This window comes from Lissotriton vulgaris, chromosome 6 (assembly GCF_964263255.1).
Source record: "Lissotriton vulgaris chromosome 6, aLisVul1.2, whole genome shotgun sequence".
NCBI lineage: Eukaryota > Metazoa > Chordata > Amphibia > Caudata > Salamandridae > Lissotriton > Lissotriton vulgaris.
Window position 1 is genome coordinate 553544143 of NC_141694.1, and position 20348 is coordinate 553564490.

The following is a 20348-nucleotide window of genomic DNA, read 5'->3' on the forward strand; positions in this document are numbered from 1 at the left end:
AGGTCAAGCCTTGTAAATATGTAAATACATGTGCCATACACATTTTGGATTCAAGCCCATACAGGGCCTCACAACGAAAGTGTACATAAACTGTGAAATCTCTGTGTAGACAAATTTGTAAATACCTGTATCATACACATTTTGAATTCAAGCCCATACAGGGCCTCACAACGAAAATGTACATTAATGGTGAAATCTCCGTGTAGACATATGTTGTCTAAAATTAGGGGATACACCCCTATATAACAAGCTACATGAATCCAAATGAATTCAATTTCAAACACACATACATAAAAGGGTACATCATATTGAAAAATACATAATGAATAGAGTGTGCACAATAATAATGAAATGTTTGTGGTTGTCAACGATTTTAATTTTGCACTTGAGCACTTTATTTTCGCTGTTTTAACCAATGTGGAATCTTTGTAATACTACACTACAAGATGGCCGCCACTTCCATTGTAATTTACCATCTTCTATGTCGATGATATGAAGAAGTGCGGTGTGTTTAAAATGGCGATCGTATGTTTGCACAAACTGACACTGATGAAGCTTTTTAGCGAAACGCGTCTGTCGGGGGTGAAGGGGGTGTGTAAATAAATAGACTTTAACATCTTGACACCGGAGTGCTTGCCGTTTCTTTCGACCGGATTGGTTGGATTGTGAGGCTGCATATATATATATATATATATATATATTTTTTTTTTTTATATAGATAAGTGCAAATTTATTTAGTTCCCTGCAGATTAAGTCGCAAAAGGTTTCGGCTCCGTGGAGCCTTGATCACATGACAACGTGTAAAATCACAGTGCTCATATCTAAAGTGACAGTGTTTAATTGATTAAGACCCCGTGATTTGCTGCAACATGAACATAGAAGAAAGATTTGTGAGGTCGGTTGCCTGACCATCTAATACTCTCAGCTTTTAAAGTTCTACACAATAAATAAACACATTGTGCAAAAATCCCAAATAAATCAATGCTCATGTTGATAATGAACAATTGTTGTAATTGAGCTGTGCCAGCCTAATATAGTCGTGCTGGGATTGTGTGTTATTCATCACATTATCCTGGTCATCCACCACTGAGCATGTCATATCTCTCGGCTTTAAAAGTTCATACACAATAAATATACAGATTGTGCAAAAATCGCAAACAAATCAATGCTCATGTTGATAATGAACAGTTGTTGTAATTGAGCAGTGCCAACCTAATATAATCGTGCTGGGATTGTGTGTGTATTCATCACATTATCCTGGTCTTCCACCACTGAGCATGTCACATCACCACTGATAGCAGCCACTTATTTCACATAAAATTGATTGAAATAGCTTCAACATATTAATACATATAGTTTGCTAATCAACATAATGAAATTATGCATCCATTTGTGTACAATACTGTTTGTTGCAATCATGGCATAAATGCCTCTATTGATTGGCTGCTATTATTTATGATAAGCTACAACCTGGTATCATGTAAAGTGCAAGCATGATGATAGTGCAAATTGGCAAAGTAAACGTATTATAGACTTAAAATATCTGGATGCCTCACTGCATCCCTATTGCACTCAGCCACAGTATATAAAATGCTCAGACAATGCTACAGTGTAAAACACAATGTAAACATAATACACATAGGCTAATGTGGGTGCCCATAAAGTGCAAATGTGTTGTCAGTGCAAATTAGCAATGTAAACATGCTCTTGAATTAAAATATCTGGGTGCCTCACTGCATCCCCATTGCACTCTGCCGCAGTATGTAATATGCTAAAAAAATGTTGCTACAGTATAAGATTGCGATGTACATATAATACACATAGGCTTATGTGGCTGTCCAACCCCATATATATTGCGGTTCCTGTGGTTCGTAGGTTAAATACCCGTGAATGTTGGCTGCTCTGATTAAGTCCTTCTACACAATACTTAGGTAAAGTGCAAACAAAGATGCATCAATGTGCAAATATATAATATATGCTTAATGCCAGCCCCCACTAATATCTTGAAATCTATTGGCATACAACTTTTTCCTAATAATGACAGTTATGTAATGCTTGAGGGTCTGTAAAAGTGAATTAATAGTGTCCTTAACTCTTTATATATGTGTCCTAATAAGTGAAAAAAGATTAAAGTGAATAGTCAATATATAAAAAGTTACGAACATGTTAAAAAAAGTTAAATCTAAACACATTTCATCATCAGTACTTCATTCATTTCAAAGAATCACATTGTAGTGTTTTCCAGGTTTTCAGACAATTCCTATTCTCCATGATGTACATACTCAACTCGTGACTGAAAAATTATCACAGATACACTTACTGAAATGATAATCCCAGCTGAAGATATCCTAAACATTGAAGAGATTGGCTATAAGAGTGATTCATAATTTGATCCGAACATAAATACCTAAAACCATAAATTATTGTCATTAAGGTAATGCCAGCCAGCTACCTTACTACGATAAAAACCATTCTATGCCTATCATATCATCTGTGATACTATAACCTAAAGGCAAACACGTGTACATATCTTCAGTCACGTTAAGCCCCCCTGGGTGCTTGGTATCAAGATTTAGGATGTATCTGGTTTCAAGCTTGGCTTCCCTGTCCCCTCCTCGTCTACTGGCACTGACTGCATTGATTACATAGTATTAGAGGCCTCTGTTGTCTCATTGGTGCAAGTCTCTAAAATGCCTAGCCACCGGATAGGTATTGTCCTGGTTGGCTATCGCTCTCAAATGTTGAAGTATGCGTTAATGGACCGCCAATTTTGTGCTTCCCACATACCTCAACATTCATGGACATTGCAGTATGTAGATAGCGAATTCTGTCTTGCAAGTCAGTACTTTGGTAATGCGATGTTCGTTGTTACTGAACCCATCCTTATATGTTTTCATATTGATACCATGTACACATGACTTGCAGGTCTTGCACCTAAAGAAGCCACTATTGGTCTGCAGCCACAATGTTTTTTCAATAATTGCCGGACTGGTGTCCACCAGCCGGTCTTTCAAGGAAGGGGCCTTACTAAAAGTAAGAGAAGCTCTAAGAAGTAGGGTTGAACCAATGATAGGATCATTTGGGATAATGGGCCAATTACAATTAATAATCTTGTAGATTGCTTTATGCTGCCTGCTATACCCAGTTAGAATCCTAAAGGTGTTGTTTGCTGTCTTAGTTTGAGCAGGACTAGTCATGACAGTTGTACTTTCTGTTCGGATATCATTTTTGTATCTGTCCAATAAGTCTTGTCTGTTGTGCCTCATAGATTTAATACGGGCACCTTTAATTGCCTGTCCCGAGTATCCACTCTCTAGAAACCTGCACCTGCTGGCATATTGCGCTGCCTCCAGATCTTGAGTGTTGCTGCAGACCCTCCTAATGCGCAGCATTTCACCCTAGGGAATGCTGGCAATTAGGTGTGCAGGATGCACACTGCCAGCATTCAAAATGGTGTTCCCTGCGGTGCTCTTGAAGTACAACCTGGTTTCCATTTTATTATCCTTAATATACACCTCAGTGTCTAAGAAGGCGACAGAGGTTTGACTCATGGCTATTGTAAAAGTCAAATTGTACTCATTGTTGTTAATGTCTGCAATGAACTCACTAGCCTGCTCCTTGCTGCCTCTCCATACCACAAATAAATTGTCAATAAAACTAAACCATGCTATCACAATGCTTTCAAAGACCTATTGGTGTTTAGCTTTGAGGACCAGTTCCTCCCAAGCCCCATGTGAAGACAGGCGAAACTTGGATAGAAACTGGCCCCCATTGTCACTCCTTGTAGCTGTCGGTATAAAAGGTTATTGTACATAAATACATTATTTTTCAGACAGAATCTGTAGAAGCATAGTGTTGTGTTCCAAGAAGTGATCAAAACGTTGTGAAAGATAGTGTTCGACTGCAGCTAGTCCATCTGCATGCACAATACTAGTGTAGAGAGCAGTCATGTCAAGCGCCATCATCCAAAACCCTTCTGCCTATTCAATTTGCTGGATTTTGAGCAATTCCTTGTGAACTTTTGGAATAAAATAAATCAAGGACGTCACTGGGTTTTCAACTTTAAGGTATTTAAATTCATCTTCAGTAATCATTTTTTTGCTTTTCCATTTGATCAGTTTGTGTTGGTACTCAGATTTAATAGTTTTTAATGTTACTGTGTTGATTCTTTCATAACATTGACGATCATTCAATTGGAGGTAAGCCTCTTTGGCATAATTGGTCCTTGTCATGAGGACGATGTTACCTCCTTTGTTACTTCCCCGAATGATAATTTACTTTTCTTTAGACATTTGGGACACTAATGCTTTATGCTCTATTTATGTTTGTCATAAATCCTCTTCTGTGTACAAACCTTTCTTTGAAGGTCTTTTAGTTGTTTGACCGTATTTTTGTGGAAAATGTCAATAGCATCTCGTGGCACCAGGGGGTTGAAGACTGATGGGGGTTTAAAGGGAGTTTTTGATGTCAGTAAATTTACAGGTGTAGTGATCAATCTTCCCTCACCAACCTGTTCCTCACATTGATTGTATCCTGCACCTTCTGTTTCCCATAATTCGACTAATACCCCTGGTATGGGCATCCCTGGTATGGTGGTTGTACTGGTTTTAGTCGACTGATGAGCAGTGTTGATTTTGTTTGCTTTTAATGCATAATATTTACGGAGTTTGAGTTTCCTCACTGCTTTATATAGGTCACATCTCGTGGTTGCATAGTTGAAATTGCATGAAGGAGCAAAAGAAAGACAAGTTTGAGGATCTTGTATTCTTCATCAGAGAGCTGAATAGGAGTTAGATTCACAATTGTATGATTTGTGTCATAGCTTGCAGTTATTCCTTGGCTGCCCATAAGCCCCTGCCTCTCCTCTTTTTTTAAAATGATGTTCCTCTTCCTTGCCCTGTACCTTTGTCTTCACTTGTAGTTTGCCCATTGTCTTTGTAATTTCTTTGTATTCGCGGCCTGAGCGATTCCATCGTTTCCTGGCATAAAAAACTTTTCTCCTCTCCAGGTGAGGGTTTTGCCAATTGACCTAACGCATTTTCATTGCGAAGCTCGGATTTAGATTCAGTCCCAGCTCCCGAGCTGACCGCTGATACAGAGGAATCAGTTTGATCTTTAGATTTCCTGTTTAATTTGGGCTTGGAATGACTTGTAGCAGATGGTCCTCGTAGGTCATCATATTTTTTTGAAAACGTAAAAATTTGACCTAACTCGTAATCATTGCTATCACGCTGAAACCTGTACGTTTTCCTCTCCATGATTTTTGCTTCCTCTTTCTTGAGCCGTATATTCACATGGTCAGCGACTGGCTGCCGCCCCCCCCCCCCATCTGACCACACCAACACCTGACACATGAACATGAGACCTGGTTATCTTTGGAAGGCGGGAGGTCGCAAGACCCCCCGGCCGTATTTATTAAGATATGAAATTAAAAAAGGTTTTTAATTGCATGGTCAACAATTTATACAAAAATCAGCAGGACATTAGATACAATATTGTCAACAAGTTTGAGAGGCTAACCTTAACAGAAACTCTAATACAGATTGTTTCCTAACCGAAGCTAACATCCTCATCTTGATTTTTGTATACTACATTTCTGGCCATATGGCAAGGTCGCTAACCGGTGTCAGGTCCTACTAGCTGCGCCTTACCTAGAGATGTGCGCATGCGCAGCCGGGCCTGGTAATTACCCGGTCTACGCCGTGAACTCCATTTACCCACTAAAGGAGGGCCCTTACTCTGCGCCATCCGGTGACGTCATAAGTATGCGCGCGCGGGGTGGCTACCAGCCTAAGGAAAGCGTGACTACTCCAACCCGCGCCCCTTTGAAGCACCAGTTACCTTGCCCCTGGAGTTCTTGGAGTGGCCAATGGCCCCTCCCCCTGGACGGGAACCTCCCATGGATGATGCCCGCCCCCTCAGACCTTAAAATAGCTGCTCACTGGTCATGACCTTACCGCATGCCCCAAACCTAATAAATACGACGACCTAGGAGAAAATTCTAATGACAACTACTCTAGCTAGCACATCAAAACATCAATTTAAAGCTACAAAGGGAAGAAAGTCCTAAGCACAATAGCAATATCATAACATGTTTCATCACAGTTCACTAAAAGGGGGAAAAAATTCCTAAAGAAAGCATCACCAGCATAATATACAAACCAGACACAGATCACTTAAGCATATCAAGGATATCAACAAGCACCTACAGATTACGCTTAAACTAGACATAAGACAACATCAACCATTTAGTTTCAGGGATGGTGGGTGGGAAAACAAGAAGCCCCGAGCGCGGGGCACAACACGCTGTGGAGGAGCGTCCAGGGAGAAGAGGGTCTCCTGGGCGCTCCCCGCTTCTTTATCCACAAGGGGCTGGGTGGGGGTGGCTATGCCCCCCACCCAGCCCCTCCCGGCACGCCCGCCCTTGACCCGGACATCCTACAATGGTATCCGGGTCAGGGAGGGCACCAACCAATCGGTGGTGGGGCGCGCCCAGGAGGGCACGCCCCACCACCGAGGGGCACAAAGGGAGGGGGCGATCGCCGCGCCGCCATGCGGGCGGGGGGGCCAAGAGCCCCCCCTTTTCACATGGTCAGCGACTGGCTGCCGCCCCCCCCCCCCCCATCTGACCACACCAACACCTGACACATGAACATGAGACCTGGTTATCTTTGGAAGGCGGGAGGTCGCAAGACCCCCCGGCCGTATTTATTAAGATATGAAATTAAAAAAGGTTTTTAATTGCATGGTCAACAATTTATACAAAAATCAGCAGGACATTAGATACAATATTGTCAACAAGTTTGAGAGGCTAACCTTAACAGAAACTCTAATACAGATTGTTTCCTAACCGAAGCTAACATCCTCATCTTGATTTTTGTATACTACATTTCTGGCCATATGGCAAGGTCGCTAACCGGTGTCAGGTCCTACTAGCTGCGCCTTACCTAGAGATGTGCGCATGCGCAGCCGGGCCTGGTAATTACCCGGTCTACGCCGTGAACTCCATTTACCCACTAAAGGAGGGCCCTTACTCTGCGCCATCCGGTGACGTCATAAGTATGCGCGCGCGGGGTGGCTACCAGCCTAAGGAAAGCGTGACTACTCCAACCCACGCCTCTTTGAAGCACCAGTTACCTTGCCCCTGGAGTTCTTGGAGTGGCCAATGGCCCCTCCCCCTGGACGGGAACCTCCCATGGATGATGCCCGCCCCCTCAGACCTTAAAATAGCTGCTCACCGGTCATGACCTAACCGCCACAGGCCAGCATTGTTAACCGACGATCTGGCCTCCCCCTACCTAGACCCAAATCAGCAAGCTTGTTTAGCAAAACCCTCTAACCAGGCCCAGAGATTGTTAGACCACAAAACATTCCCCGCCTCAGTCAAGTGTACTCCATCCCCTAGGTAATACTGTTCGCCCCAGATACACCCATGTGGAATCGTCTGCAACCGGGGGGCCCGAAATAGTTTGTCCAATTGTGTGTTGATCCTCTTTACCGAGTGATTCAACGCCCTAACCGAGTCCCCCCCTCGCCACTGCCACCGAGGGATAAGTTGCGACCATATAACCGTGCAACCCGGGCAAGTCCTGGCCACCCACCCCGCAGTGGAGATGATCTCCTCAATAAGGATGCGTCTTCCCAACTTGGCCGAATCATTTTCCCCCAGGTGAAGTATCACCACTGACGGGGGGGCGGGCTGTTGAGCTAAGAGTCCCTGGAAGAAGTCCCTGAACTGGGTGAGACATAGACCCCCTCTCCCGAAGAATGAAATGTCAAACCCCTTTTGCGCGGCCCTTTTTCTACGGTCTCCTGAAAGAAAAACACATTCAGCACGCCTCACATACGAGTGACCCATGATCCAAACCATTTTCTTGTGTTGATCCCGATGCTTGTTCCATGATGGCGTAGATCGTTGATGCCCGGTGGAGAGTTCCTCCCCTGCGTCACAGGTTTGAGAAACTGAAAAGAACCAAAAACAAACCGGGTGTGAGCACCATCCTGTCACAACATGTCAATTCGCACATATCGTTTATAACATTCAGAGGACCATCTCCCAATTTCCTTCACATTTTTAACCGGGAGGCCCCTTGCCACTGCCTCAGTTGCTGCCCCAATCCTAAACGAGTGAGTGCCAAATTCCTTGGGGTCCAGACCTGCCTGTCTGATTGTCAGCTCCAAGACCCTTCTAAACTGGTACCTGGTCAAGGGCGTACCGTCGGCGTGACACAACAGTGCACCTCCCGCCGTGCCCCCTCGCTGTTTATGGAAGATTTCCACATGAGCAACCGGGCAGCAAGGATTGGCACGGGCTCGATGGAGCACTATGGTGTGACCCCGTGACTCCTGGTCGGTTTTGGATTTCTGAATTGTCACCCACATGGTATCCTCCCTGATCTTTACACAGGCCCCTTGTAGGCCGCCCTGCTGATCATGTTTGGACGCTGCTACCAACTCACCAATTCTCAGAGCCCCATAGAAAGCCAGGGAAAATGCAGCTTTGAACAGAAGTACCTCCCACTCCGAGCTACAGACACTGTGCAGTGCCACCAATAAAGATGTCAGCCGTGCTAGCCCAATGGGCCTTCTTTTATCGGCAGGGTGACCCTGTAAACGGCGCCAACCCCTCAAGGCCTTGCGCACCATAAAGGTGTTAGTGGGGTCTCGCATGCCCTTAGCCTGCGCAAAGAAGGAGACCGCCGCCCTATGCCTGCTCGCAGCCGCTACGGAGCGACCCTCCCTGTGCATCCCTTCTAAGTAGGCCGCAAAGCTGTCCTCCTGTGCCCACCTAACCTCCCATTCCTGCCCCAAGAAAGTACGGTAAGACAAAAACGCCCCTTCGTAAGCTGTCTTGGTCCTGGGGGCTAAGCTAGCAACCACGAGGTCCTGTAATCTGGGGCACCAATCTGCCAAAGTACTGCCGGGAAGTGAGCCGGAGAGGGGTCTGCTGCAGGAAGATGTCCCCTGAAAACCTGCATTTTAAAGCAAGAGAGGGAGTCAGCTGCATTATTGAGAATGCCAGGGACATGCTTGGCTTTGAAGACCACATTCATTTTCAAGCATTGCAACACAATTTCCTTTATTAGGCGCAGTATGAAAGGACAGCGCGCCCCCTGTTGGTTTATGCACTCCACCACAGTCATGTTATCTGACCAGAACACCACTGATTGATTACATAGGTGTTCGGGCCAGACCTTCAATGCCACCCAGATTGGGAAGAGTTCAAGGAAGCCAATATTGGTGGTCAAACCCCATGCTCTCCATTCTTCCGGCCATCGTTGGGCGACCCACTTGTTCCCCAGGATGGCGCCAAAGCCCACACTACCAGCCGCGTCTGTCCATAAACCCAACTCTGCTGATGTGGTGGGAGGACCGGGCCACACTACCCTGCCATTGAAATCCTCCAGGAATGCCATCCATATGAGCATATCCTGGCGAACCTCAGATGACAACCTCGTGCGGTGATGTTTCTCCCGTAGTCCCTTCATTGCCCGGGCAATGGAGCGTGAGAACGGGCGTGCCATAGGGATAACCCGCAGAGCGAAGTTCAGTTGCCGCACCACCTCCTGTAATTGTTGCAAGGAAACCTTGTGTTTGCGTAGGCATTGTCGTAGCGCTGCTCTAAACCTAGACACTTTGTCCTGGGGCAACCTGAAGCATCCTTCCACTGAGTCAATTTCGATACCGAGAAATTCCAAGCAGGTGGATGGCCCAAACATCTTCCCCGGCGCTAGCGGGACCCCAAAAGCCCACATGAGCACGCAAAATTCCTGCAGTGCCCAGGCACACTCCTGAGAGTCCGCCGCACCTAAGAAGAGAAAATCATCCAGATAATGCATGACCTGCTGGTGGCCCGTCGCCTGTCTCATGACCCATTCTAGAAATGAGCTAAACATCTCGAAATATGCACATGATATGGAACAGCCCATGGGCATGCATTTATCCATGTAAAACTTGTCTTCAAAAGTGAAACCTAGGAGATGATGATAAGCTGGGTGGACTGGGAGGAGACGGAAAGCAGATTCTATGTCTGACTTCGCCATCAGAGCCCCTGTCCCCAGGGCATGCAACAGGTCTACCGCCTGGTCAAATGAGGCATATTTAACACTACAAATCCCTTCATCAATCGCATCATTCAAAGACGCTCCTCTGGGCGCCGACAGGTTGTGGATCAGTCTAAACTGGCCCTTCTCTTTTTTGGGAACTACTCCTAGTGGTGAACACACAAAATTGGGGACGGGCACCCTCTCAAATGGGCCAGATATCCTGCCCAGAGACAGTTCTTTGCTAATTCTTGCCGCCACCACTGTAGAATTGAGTTTCACTGACAGTTGATTCTTGCAATGGACGCTACCTGTGTACCCCCCTGCCGGGATCCTAAAGCCTTGGGAGAAACCTTCCTGAAGTAGTGTGGCTGCTGTGTGGTCCGGATATCTATTTAACCATGGGATCATTGCCAGAACATCTACAGGCGTGGGGGTACCCAACTTGTTTGTACTACACTGGCTTTCCTCTTCCCCTCTGACCATGGTTGCCCTGCTTGGACCTGCAAGATGATTCTGGGTGTGAGGGGTGACCACAGGCCCCGCATGCATGTTTAAATCTACAGGTGCCCGGGGCCCTTGTGCAGGTGCGCTTATTAAAATCCCAGCACACCCCTTTCTTCTCTGACCCGCCGCCCCTATTCCTACCCGGGACCTCACCCGCTTGGGGTGGCCGAAAGGGCTGTTGAGGTCTGGCGGAAAAAACCTTGACTGCACTGGTAGACTGGTGGGGGGGCGAGCTCTCTGAGAATTGCTGATGCCATGACATAGAGTCAACCTTGTCCCATGTCAGTGATGGATTAAATTCCAAGGCTTTCCTGAAATTGACATCATACCCTTTCCACGCATCCCCAGAGTACTGTTCACTCCACCCCACAATCCTGCTCTGGTAGCACGCCAATGGCGCCTGCACATTGGGGGGTCGTTCTGCCTTGATAGCTGTGAATACTGCAAAAGCCCTGATCCAGTTAAGCTGAGTTTCCTCCACCCTAAATCTAGAACACTGTACCCTCCATTCACTTGGATGCATCCACTCCTTTAGCGTCTTTGCATGCTCCATTTCCCTATTATCAAGCAGTAATGAATAAATGTACACATATTTATCAGCCCAAATCATCACCTTCACAGTCTGTGACACATGTTGTGCTAAATTCTCACTCCTGGAGGGTATAGAACCATCTCCTAAGAGAGGCAGCGCCACCTCCTTACCATTTCCAGGCACCTGGGCCGGCTGCCCACCATCTCCGTTCGGTTGGGCGGCACTGGAACCTGCGAGGGAAGAAGATGAGGGCACTGCAGTACTGTCAGCCACCGCTGCAGATTTAATCTTTTCCACCAATTTTGCAGCTTCTGCGGCATGATCTGACGAAGCCGGTATCACCCCCCCCTTTTGTAGCCACGGCATCAAGGCCGTTATCTGAGATACCAGTTCGGGAGGGGGGTTGAGTCTAAATTGCCTGCTGGGACTGCCGGCGCCACCGGGGGCATAACCAGTGGCAGAGGTGCAGGAGGCACGGGCGCTGCCGGTGGCGGCAAACCCGTAAGTGGAATTGGCACCACGGGTGAAGGGGTAGGCCCGGCAGGGGTGGGCACCTGCGGATTGACAGGGGCTGGCACTGCAGGAACAGGAACATTTGGCATAGGTGCCAGAGGAGCTGGAGCCGCAGGAACAGGTATAGTAGGTACCGGAACTAACGGCTCCGGGGGGGTGGGGCATTGTACCTGGGCTTCTTGGCCTTAGACCTCTTAGGCGGGGTAACAAAAATCCCCCCTTGGCAAGGGGGCCGCCCTCTGGCGAACAGGCCTACCCGATGGGCCAGGGGCATCATCAAACCTCTCATTAAAGCGGGCCTCTAATTCATCAATTTTCCCCAATCGCTTGTTAATGTTGCTCATTTCCAGCATCATGGTCTGCATCATAACCTCCATCCTGGACCCACCTTTACCACCCCTTGGCCCTGGCATGTTCAAAATCACCAAGAACTGCCTACACTCCTAGTGATACAATTGAGCGTACTTGCGCTTTGTACCTTCACCAGATGGAGGATGTCCAGGGGGCTGTAAGCACCATGCAACGGCGGCCGCAACACCACCGGCTTATCCGGCTATGTCAGGGGTGAGTAAACCTAGTGTAGACCCACCCGGCGGCAACCAGGAGCGATGAAATGCTAGCCCCCCGTTCTCCTCTTACCGACCAATCCTGCGTCCTCGCCGCCGGTATTGTGTCCACAACCGCGTCCTACGTCCACCTCTTTGAGCTGATCAATTAACTGCAGCGAGGTTTTCTTTAATTGCCTGCAATAGAAAAATTATCAGTACCTGGGAGTATGAGGCTAAAGCAGTTGTTGAAACCAGCGCCTAGAGAGGGTTGCAATACCTGGAAGTTTGACCCCCTTTTTAATCCCCCCACCTCAACACTGTCTTTGCCTGGATGTCTTTAACAATTGAAACGAACAGCCCAGGTTTCCGTTTACAAATAGGGGGGCAAATTCAAACAATCACACTGGTAGAAAGACCCTTGTTCCCTAATTAAAACGACCCCAAAATTGCAGTCATTAAATCAATGGCATCCACATAAATTCAAAAGTACATAATATTCAAAAGCACTCTTTCCCCAGGTCTCCCATCCAGGTGCTGCCCTGATCGACCCTGCTTCGCAACCTACACAGCTCCACTCCGTGTAAATGTTCAATTAAAATTCGACCCGTTTAGCCAACAAAGATTGTGGTGCTGAGCGCGCGAAAAACAAAGAATGCATGCGGCGCTTTGCAAATTTAAAGAACACACCTCCCCGCGCTAACTCGTGTGGCGGGAAATACTTCTATTGTGCCCCGATCAAATCGTGTTGCATGAAAACATGAAAAAACGCTACACCATGAGTCACAGCACCCGTAAATCAGCTCCTTAAATTGCACTGGCCGGCTGATCCCCGATGCGGCGCCCACCCCCGCAAAATACCTCCGGCTCGCCGACTGCCTCGAGAAACCTGTGACCCGCTCCGCCGCCGCTCCGTATACCGGTGACCTGGGATCCTCCGATTGACCGACTCACGGCGCCGCTACAATCCCACTCAGCTCATCGGCCCTGGAACCAGCTCCTGCATGTAAAACTTATCCGATGTCGAAGCCTGTAATAAAAATAAAGAAAATGAACAAAAACAAGAAGCCCCGAGCGCGGGGCACAACACGCTGTGGAGGAGCGTCCAGGGAGAAGAGGGTCTCCTGGGCGCTCCCCGCTTCTTTATCCACAAGGGGCTGGGTGGGGGTGGCTACGCCCCCCACCCAGCCCCTCCCGGCACGCCCGCCCCTGACCCAGACATCCTACCATGGTATCCGGGTCAGGGAGGGCACCAACCAATCGGTGGTGGGGCGCGCCCAGGAGGGCACGCCCCACCACCGAGGGGCACAAAGGGAGGGGGCGATCGCCGCGCCGCCATGCGGGCGGGGGGGCCAAGAGCCCCCCCTTTTCATTTCATTAGTGAGTTTTGTTTTTTCATCCTTTCCCCCCATTGTCTCCAAATGCTCATATAATGTTGCTATCTCTGTAAGTAATTGTGCTCTGTTGATGTCAGCATATTTTATTAGTATTAGGACTAACCGACGAGAAGCTTCTAAATTACTCTCTGCCCACCCTCTCATTAACTCCGGATTTGGATTTTCGTAACTGGGAGCAGTTAAAATACGTAAGCCCCTCGGAATGCGATTGACGTCTATGTACCTTTGGAGGGACTTGGACTCCCATCATTTGGCTTGTTCGCTTTTTCATTTCTTTTCTAGTATTTTGAATATATATTTTAAAGTACTGTTGTGGTTACTGGTATCTTCATTTAATCTTCCCTGTATGTTGCTAGGAAAAGGTAAGCTGTCGGAAAAAATAGTTAATGCTGTTGCCTCCGGATCCTTAATGTTGTCAGCCGACATTTCTGCAATAAGGTATACTGAGGGGCGACTTATCCTCAATTGATATGATAAACAACCAGAAGAGCGCCCATGTGCACTCAACTCTCTAACCCAAAAACCTGCTTACTACTGAGCCACCGTGTCAAGGTTTGTCTCCCAATGTTATATATATATTCCTTCAAACGCAATTAGAACAAAAGCGTGGCTCACACTTTCTCATATATTTCAAATCACTTTATTCTGCTCCCCTTGGCAGACAAATGCGTTTCGGCCATGCTTAAGGTGAAAATAATGCTTTTTCAATGCTCATTCAATTATAAAGAACCACAGGACTCACTGTGAGTAAATAACTTTCTCCAACTGGGACTCGATATCCCAGCATGCAAGAATACTATACTGAGGCACTGAACATGACCCACTGGAGGTCGCTGCATGATTTAAAGCTGATTGGAGTCACCTGTGGGTTTATTGAGCTGCCCAGGAAGAAGAGGATAGAGTCCTCGAAACGCGTCGGCATAAGCTTTAAGCCTTACCTGTAATGCAACATGTTGGCTTCGTGAATTAAAGCCTGCTGGTTCCAAGTGCTGGGTGTGCGTCTTTAAGCTTTTGGGCTCTTTTGGAATGCAAAATGATGTACACGGCTGCCCTGCCGGGAAAGTCTGCACCATCACCACAACTTGAGGAGAGGCTGCGCGGCGAATTGGAACTGAGCCTTAGCCGCGATCAGCACAGCATTTGGGAAGCTAATTTACCGGCATTGCAATGGGGGGCCTACTTAAGGTGAAAATAATGCTTTTTCAATGCTCATTCAATTATAAACAACCACGGGACTCACTGTGAGTAAATAACTTTCTCCAACTGGGACTCGATATCCCAGCATGCAAGAGTACTATACTGAGGCACTGAACATGACCACTGGGGGTCGCTGCATGATTTAAAGCTGATTGGAGTCACCTGTGGGTTTATGGGCCGCCCAGGAAGAAGAGGATAGAGTCCTCGAAACGCGTCGGCATAAGCTTAAAGCCTTAACTGTAATGCAACATGTCGGTTTCGTGAATTAAAGCCTGTTGGTTCCAAGTGCTGAGTGTGCGTCTTTAAGCTTTTGGGCTCTTTTGGAATGCAAAATGATGTACACGGCTGCCCTGCCGTGAAAGACTGCACCATCACCACAACTTGAGGAGAGGCTGCTCTGCGAATTGGAACTGAGCCGTAGCAGCGATCAGCGCAGTATTTAGGAAGCTAATTTACCTGCATTGCAATGGGGAGCCTACTTAAGGTGAAAATAATGCTTTTTCAATGCTCATTCAATTATAAACAACCACGGGACTCAATGTGAGTAAATAACTTTCTCCAACTGGGACTCGATATCCCAGCATGCAAGAGTACTATACTGAGGCACTGAACATGACCCACTGGGGGTCGCTGCATGATTTAAAGCTGATTGGAGTCACCTGTGGGTTTATTGAGCTGCCCAGGAAGAAGAGGATAGAGTCCTCGAAACGCGTCGGCATAAGCTTTAAGCCTTACCTGTAATGCAACATGTTGGCTTCGTGAATTAAAGCCTGCTGGTTCCAAGTGCTGGGTGTGCGTCTTTAAGCTTTTGGGCTCTTTTGGAATGCAAAATGATGTACACGGCTGCCCTGCCGTGAAAGTCTGCACCATCACCACAACTTGAGGAGAGGCTGCGCGGCGAATTGGAACTGAGCCTTAGCCGCGATCAGCACAGCATTTGGGAAGCTAATTTACCGGCATTGCAATGGGGGGCCTACTTAAGGTGAAAATAATGCTTTTTCAATGCTCATTCAATTATAAACAACCACGGGACTCACTGTGAGTAAATAACTTTCTCCAACTGGGACTCGATATCCCAGCATGCAAGAGTACTATACTGAGGCACTGAACATGACCACTGGGGGTCGCTGCATGATTTAAAGCTGATTGGAGTCACCTGTGGGTTTATGGGCCGCCCAGGAAGAAGAGGATAGAGTCCTCGAAACGCGTCGGCATAAGCTTAAAGCCTTAACTGTAATGCAACATGTCGGTTTCGTGAATTAAAGCCTGTTGGTTCCAAGTGCTGAGTGTGCGTCTTTAAGCTTTTGGGCTCTTTTGGAATGCAAAATGATGTACACGGCTGCCCTGCCGTGAAAGACTGCACCATCACCACAACTTGAGGAGAGGCTGCTCGGCGAATTGGAACTGAGCCGTAGCAGCGATCAGCGCAGTATTTAGGAAGCTAATTTACCTGCATTGCAATGGGGAGCCTACTTAAGGTGAAAATAATGCTTTTTCAATGCTCATTCAATTATAAACAACCACGGGACTCAATGTGAGTAAATAACTTTCTCCAACTGGGACTCGATATCCCAGCATGCAAGAGTACTATACTGAGGCACTGAACATGACCCACTGGGGGTCGCTGCATGATTTAAAGCTGATTGGAGTCACCTGTGGGTTTATTGAGCTGCCCAGGAAGAAGAGGATAGAGTCCTCGAAACGCGTCGGCATAAGCTTAAAGCCTTACCTGTAATGCAACATGTCGGTTTCGTGAATTAAAGCCTGCTGGTTCCAAGTGCTGAGTGTGCGTCTTTAAGCTTTTGGGCTCTTTTGGAATTTAAAATATATATATATATGTATATTTATATATATATATATATATATATATATATATATATATATATATATATATATATATATATATATATATATATATATATATATATATATATATATATATGTACATTACCTACTGGCGGTCGCCAGTAGGTATATTTAGTTAGGATTTTTTCCCTATGGGATTTTTGAAAATTCTATGTCTAATAACTTTGGCGTTTGTGGACGGAATCGGCTGAAATTTTCAGGAAAATGGAACATTTTGTTTCTGAGCAGCTCTTGAAAATTTGGGGGGGTTTCGTCAAGGGGGGGCCAAGAAAAAAGGGGGGTCCCAAAACGCGTTTTCCCCATGTTAATTTCCATAGGGCGGTTGGCCTCACTTTTAGCTCGAACGGCTGAATGGATTTGCACGAAACTTAGCCCGATGTGCCTTTGCTAGGTCTCAATATATGTGCTCCAGTGGATTTTGAGAAATTAACGTTCAAAACAAGATATATATCTGTAACAGCGCTCCGGGCTGCGCTCCGGTCCGCTTACTTTTCGCGAAATGGAACTTTGCGATGCGAAGCTGATTGGCTCTCCGGTGTCTGTCAACATTCTAAACAGTCCGGAGCGGCCGCCATCTTATCTCTCGGTAGGATCGAGAGAGAAGAAGAGGTGAAAAACGAAGGGGGAATTTAATGAAAGGGGGCAAGGTAGACCCCTCTTGACCCCCTAGGAATGATGTCGGGGTTATTAAAGGGTCCCGTGGGGAAAATAAAAAAAAAATGATTTTTCACGGTAGAAGCGCTTCTCGGGCCGCGAACTGGGCTGCAAACTGGTAGCGAAACGGGAATTCGCCATTTTGTGTTTCGTTTTAATTAAATTACTAGGTATAAGGGGGTGCGGGAGACGTATCCTGATCCCTTATGTTTTCTGAGGGTGGCTGAGGAGGCTCATATATGTTGATACATGTCTTCCAGCGGCAGTGCGTGTTTTTTTTTTTTTTTGCTGCGTGACGTCTGTTAACGTTCGATTCGATGGAAATCAGGAAGTGTTGACCGCCAATTTGTCAGTGCGATAAAATATTTTGTTATAAATGAATCCTTATTGATAAACATTGTCTGCGCCATCTTGCCTTTTTTCCAATGCCACAATTTTGTCGTGCACGGCAGCCATTTTAGATGCCAGGCCGGTCCCAGGCTATCACCTAGCCCTGCGGATGTAGTTTATGGCCCCAGCTGTAGAGAATCCAGACATACCAACCCTCCCGATTCAGGCGTGAGACTACTGATTTCAGTGCTAGTCTCCCGCCTCCCGATTTCTGCAAGCAAAAACCCGGGGGCATATTACCAACAACTAGCGATAATTTTTGTCTCTAACTTGTTTAGAGACAAAAATTATCGCCGCACATTGGCGATTTTTATCGCAGATAAACCTTGCTATTAGCAAGGTTTATCGCAATTGCGATAAAAAACGGCCGTAATGCATGAATATCGCTGAAAAGTCAGCGATATTCATGCATTATCGAGCAAATGCTCTTAGCCATGTTATCCACCTCCCATTGGATAACATGGCTAAGAACTGCTCAGGGCAGGTGTTAGCTTTTGGAGATATTCGCGCTTAGCGCGAATATCTCCAAAAGTTGGTAATAGGAGATAGCGATGTTAGGGACTGTTTCCAGTCGCTAACATCTTGGCACGCCCACTTTGCATGTCATTAGTGATAAATATCACTGACATGCAAAGCGGGGCCCAAGATGGTCGCTATCTCCTTTTAGCTGTCACTAACTGGTGTTAGCGACAGCTTGGTAATAGGGAGATAATTTTATCTCCGCTTTCTTGGCTTTTAAAGCCAAAAAAGCGGAGATAAACCCCCTTGATAATATGCCCCACGATTCCTCGGGGGTTTCAGGTGACAGGGCTTGGTATTGTGTTACGTGGTAATTCTTCCAGGAAACGTCAGAGGGTCGATGCAGGGGATCTAGAAGGGGTGATAAACCATTTAAGCCTCATGAACAAGCGCATGGTCTTTTAAAGGTCTGAGAAGTACTCGGGGCGGCGGTGTGTGTGTGTCCTCTTTCAGGAGCGGGCGGGGGGGGGGGGGCACTGCCAGCAACTTGCCAGGCCAGGCAGTGTTCAACACTTGCATCACCCTTTCTCTGCCTGCTATTGCGCTCCATGCTTCGGAAAGGTAAGAAAAAGAACGTGCATTTGAGTTTGAAATGTCCGATCCTGTAGCAGTACACTTGCAAAGCCCACACATGACAATAACCCGATTCAAGGCCCCATTCACCCGATTTTTTGAAAATATATAGCACTCCAACAAAGTAGGATTATAAAACTTTATTAACTTTTAAATATATAACGAACGGAACAAAAACTGTAAATACATTTAAACATTTTTTGACAAAAAAAACAACAATGGTCAAAAGCTGTCTTTTGTGCGAATAGTCCCAAGGCAGCACAACGTGCTGAGTTCTGGACGGCACCCAGGTGATGTCACCTGGGTGTCGCACTGGTTTTTGGTTTCCTACAATGCAGCTCAGAAAAACAGCATGGGGCGTCCCAGGTGGTGCGGGGGGAGGCCTCGTCAGTAGCGGTCTGAAGTGCGAATAGTCCCAAGGCAGCAGAACGCGCTGAGATGTGGATGGCACCCAGGTGATGTCCAGTAAACTGTCGCACTGGTTTTGGTATCCTACAATGCTGCTCCGAAAATTGGCGTGGGGCGGCCCGGGGGGGGGGGGGCGTGGGGGAGGCGGCGTGAACGGGCCTCCCCAGGTGGCGGCCATCCAGCTGAGTTGCGCCCGCTCTTGCGGCTACAGCGTCTCGCTCACCATGTAGTTGACTTCTGCCCACTCTTGCAGTGCAGCGATAGGAGGCTGCCACAGGACTCTCAAAATGGCGGACGGCTCTTCGGTTTTGGGCCTGGTCCACTAAAATGGCCCTGGGACACCTTGGAACTCGAACGCTTGCCTGCTAGGGCTTGGGCTCCATTCTCGAAAGCGTCCCCTCAGCCGTGAAGATTCTTGGGGGCCCTCGACTCCTGCAGGCTTCCGGTGGGGAGCGGCTGCCATGATTGCTCGCGGAATGACCACGACGGAGCCACGAGATGGTGGTGCTCTCATGCTGACGCCAGCTTCAGTCTGAAACATCCAGAAACAAGGTGGGGCTTTCATCGTTTGGGAAAAAAAAATGTTCTAAACCAATGAAAAGTGTTATTTTTAGGTCATATGACCAAGCCTTCCATCTTTAGGAAACCAAAAGTAAAATGAACCAATGAAAAGTTTTATAAACAAGTCACATGACCTGTTATGCGGCATAGGGCTACAAAAAGCGTAGAAAATCCGTTGGCACGTGAGGCGGCGTCAGTAGCGGACCGATGTGCGAATAGGCCGAAGGCAGCACAACGCGCCGAGATCCGGATGGCACCGAGTTAGTGTCCAGCAAGTTGCTGCACTGGTGTGGCTATCCTACAATGCCACGCCGAAAATCGGCGTGGGGCGCCCCGTTGGCCTGTGAGGTCGCGTCAGTCAGTGGGGGCTGTGCGTTTCCCCCAAGATGGAGGCTCCTCGGCTGCAGTGGGGCGCCCCTTATCTTTTCACTCGCCGTCCAACTGAGTTGCGTCCGCACTTGCGGCTACAGTAGGCCGAAGGCAGCACAACGCGCCGAGATCCGGATGGCACCGAGGTGGTGTCCAGCAAATTGCCGCACTGGTGTGGCCATCCTACAATGCTGCGCCGAAAGACGGCGTGTCCAGCTGAGTTGCGGTCACTCTTGCGGTACAGTGACTCGAATGCGCAGACATCCGGATGGCA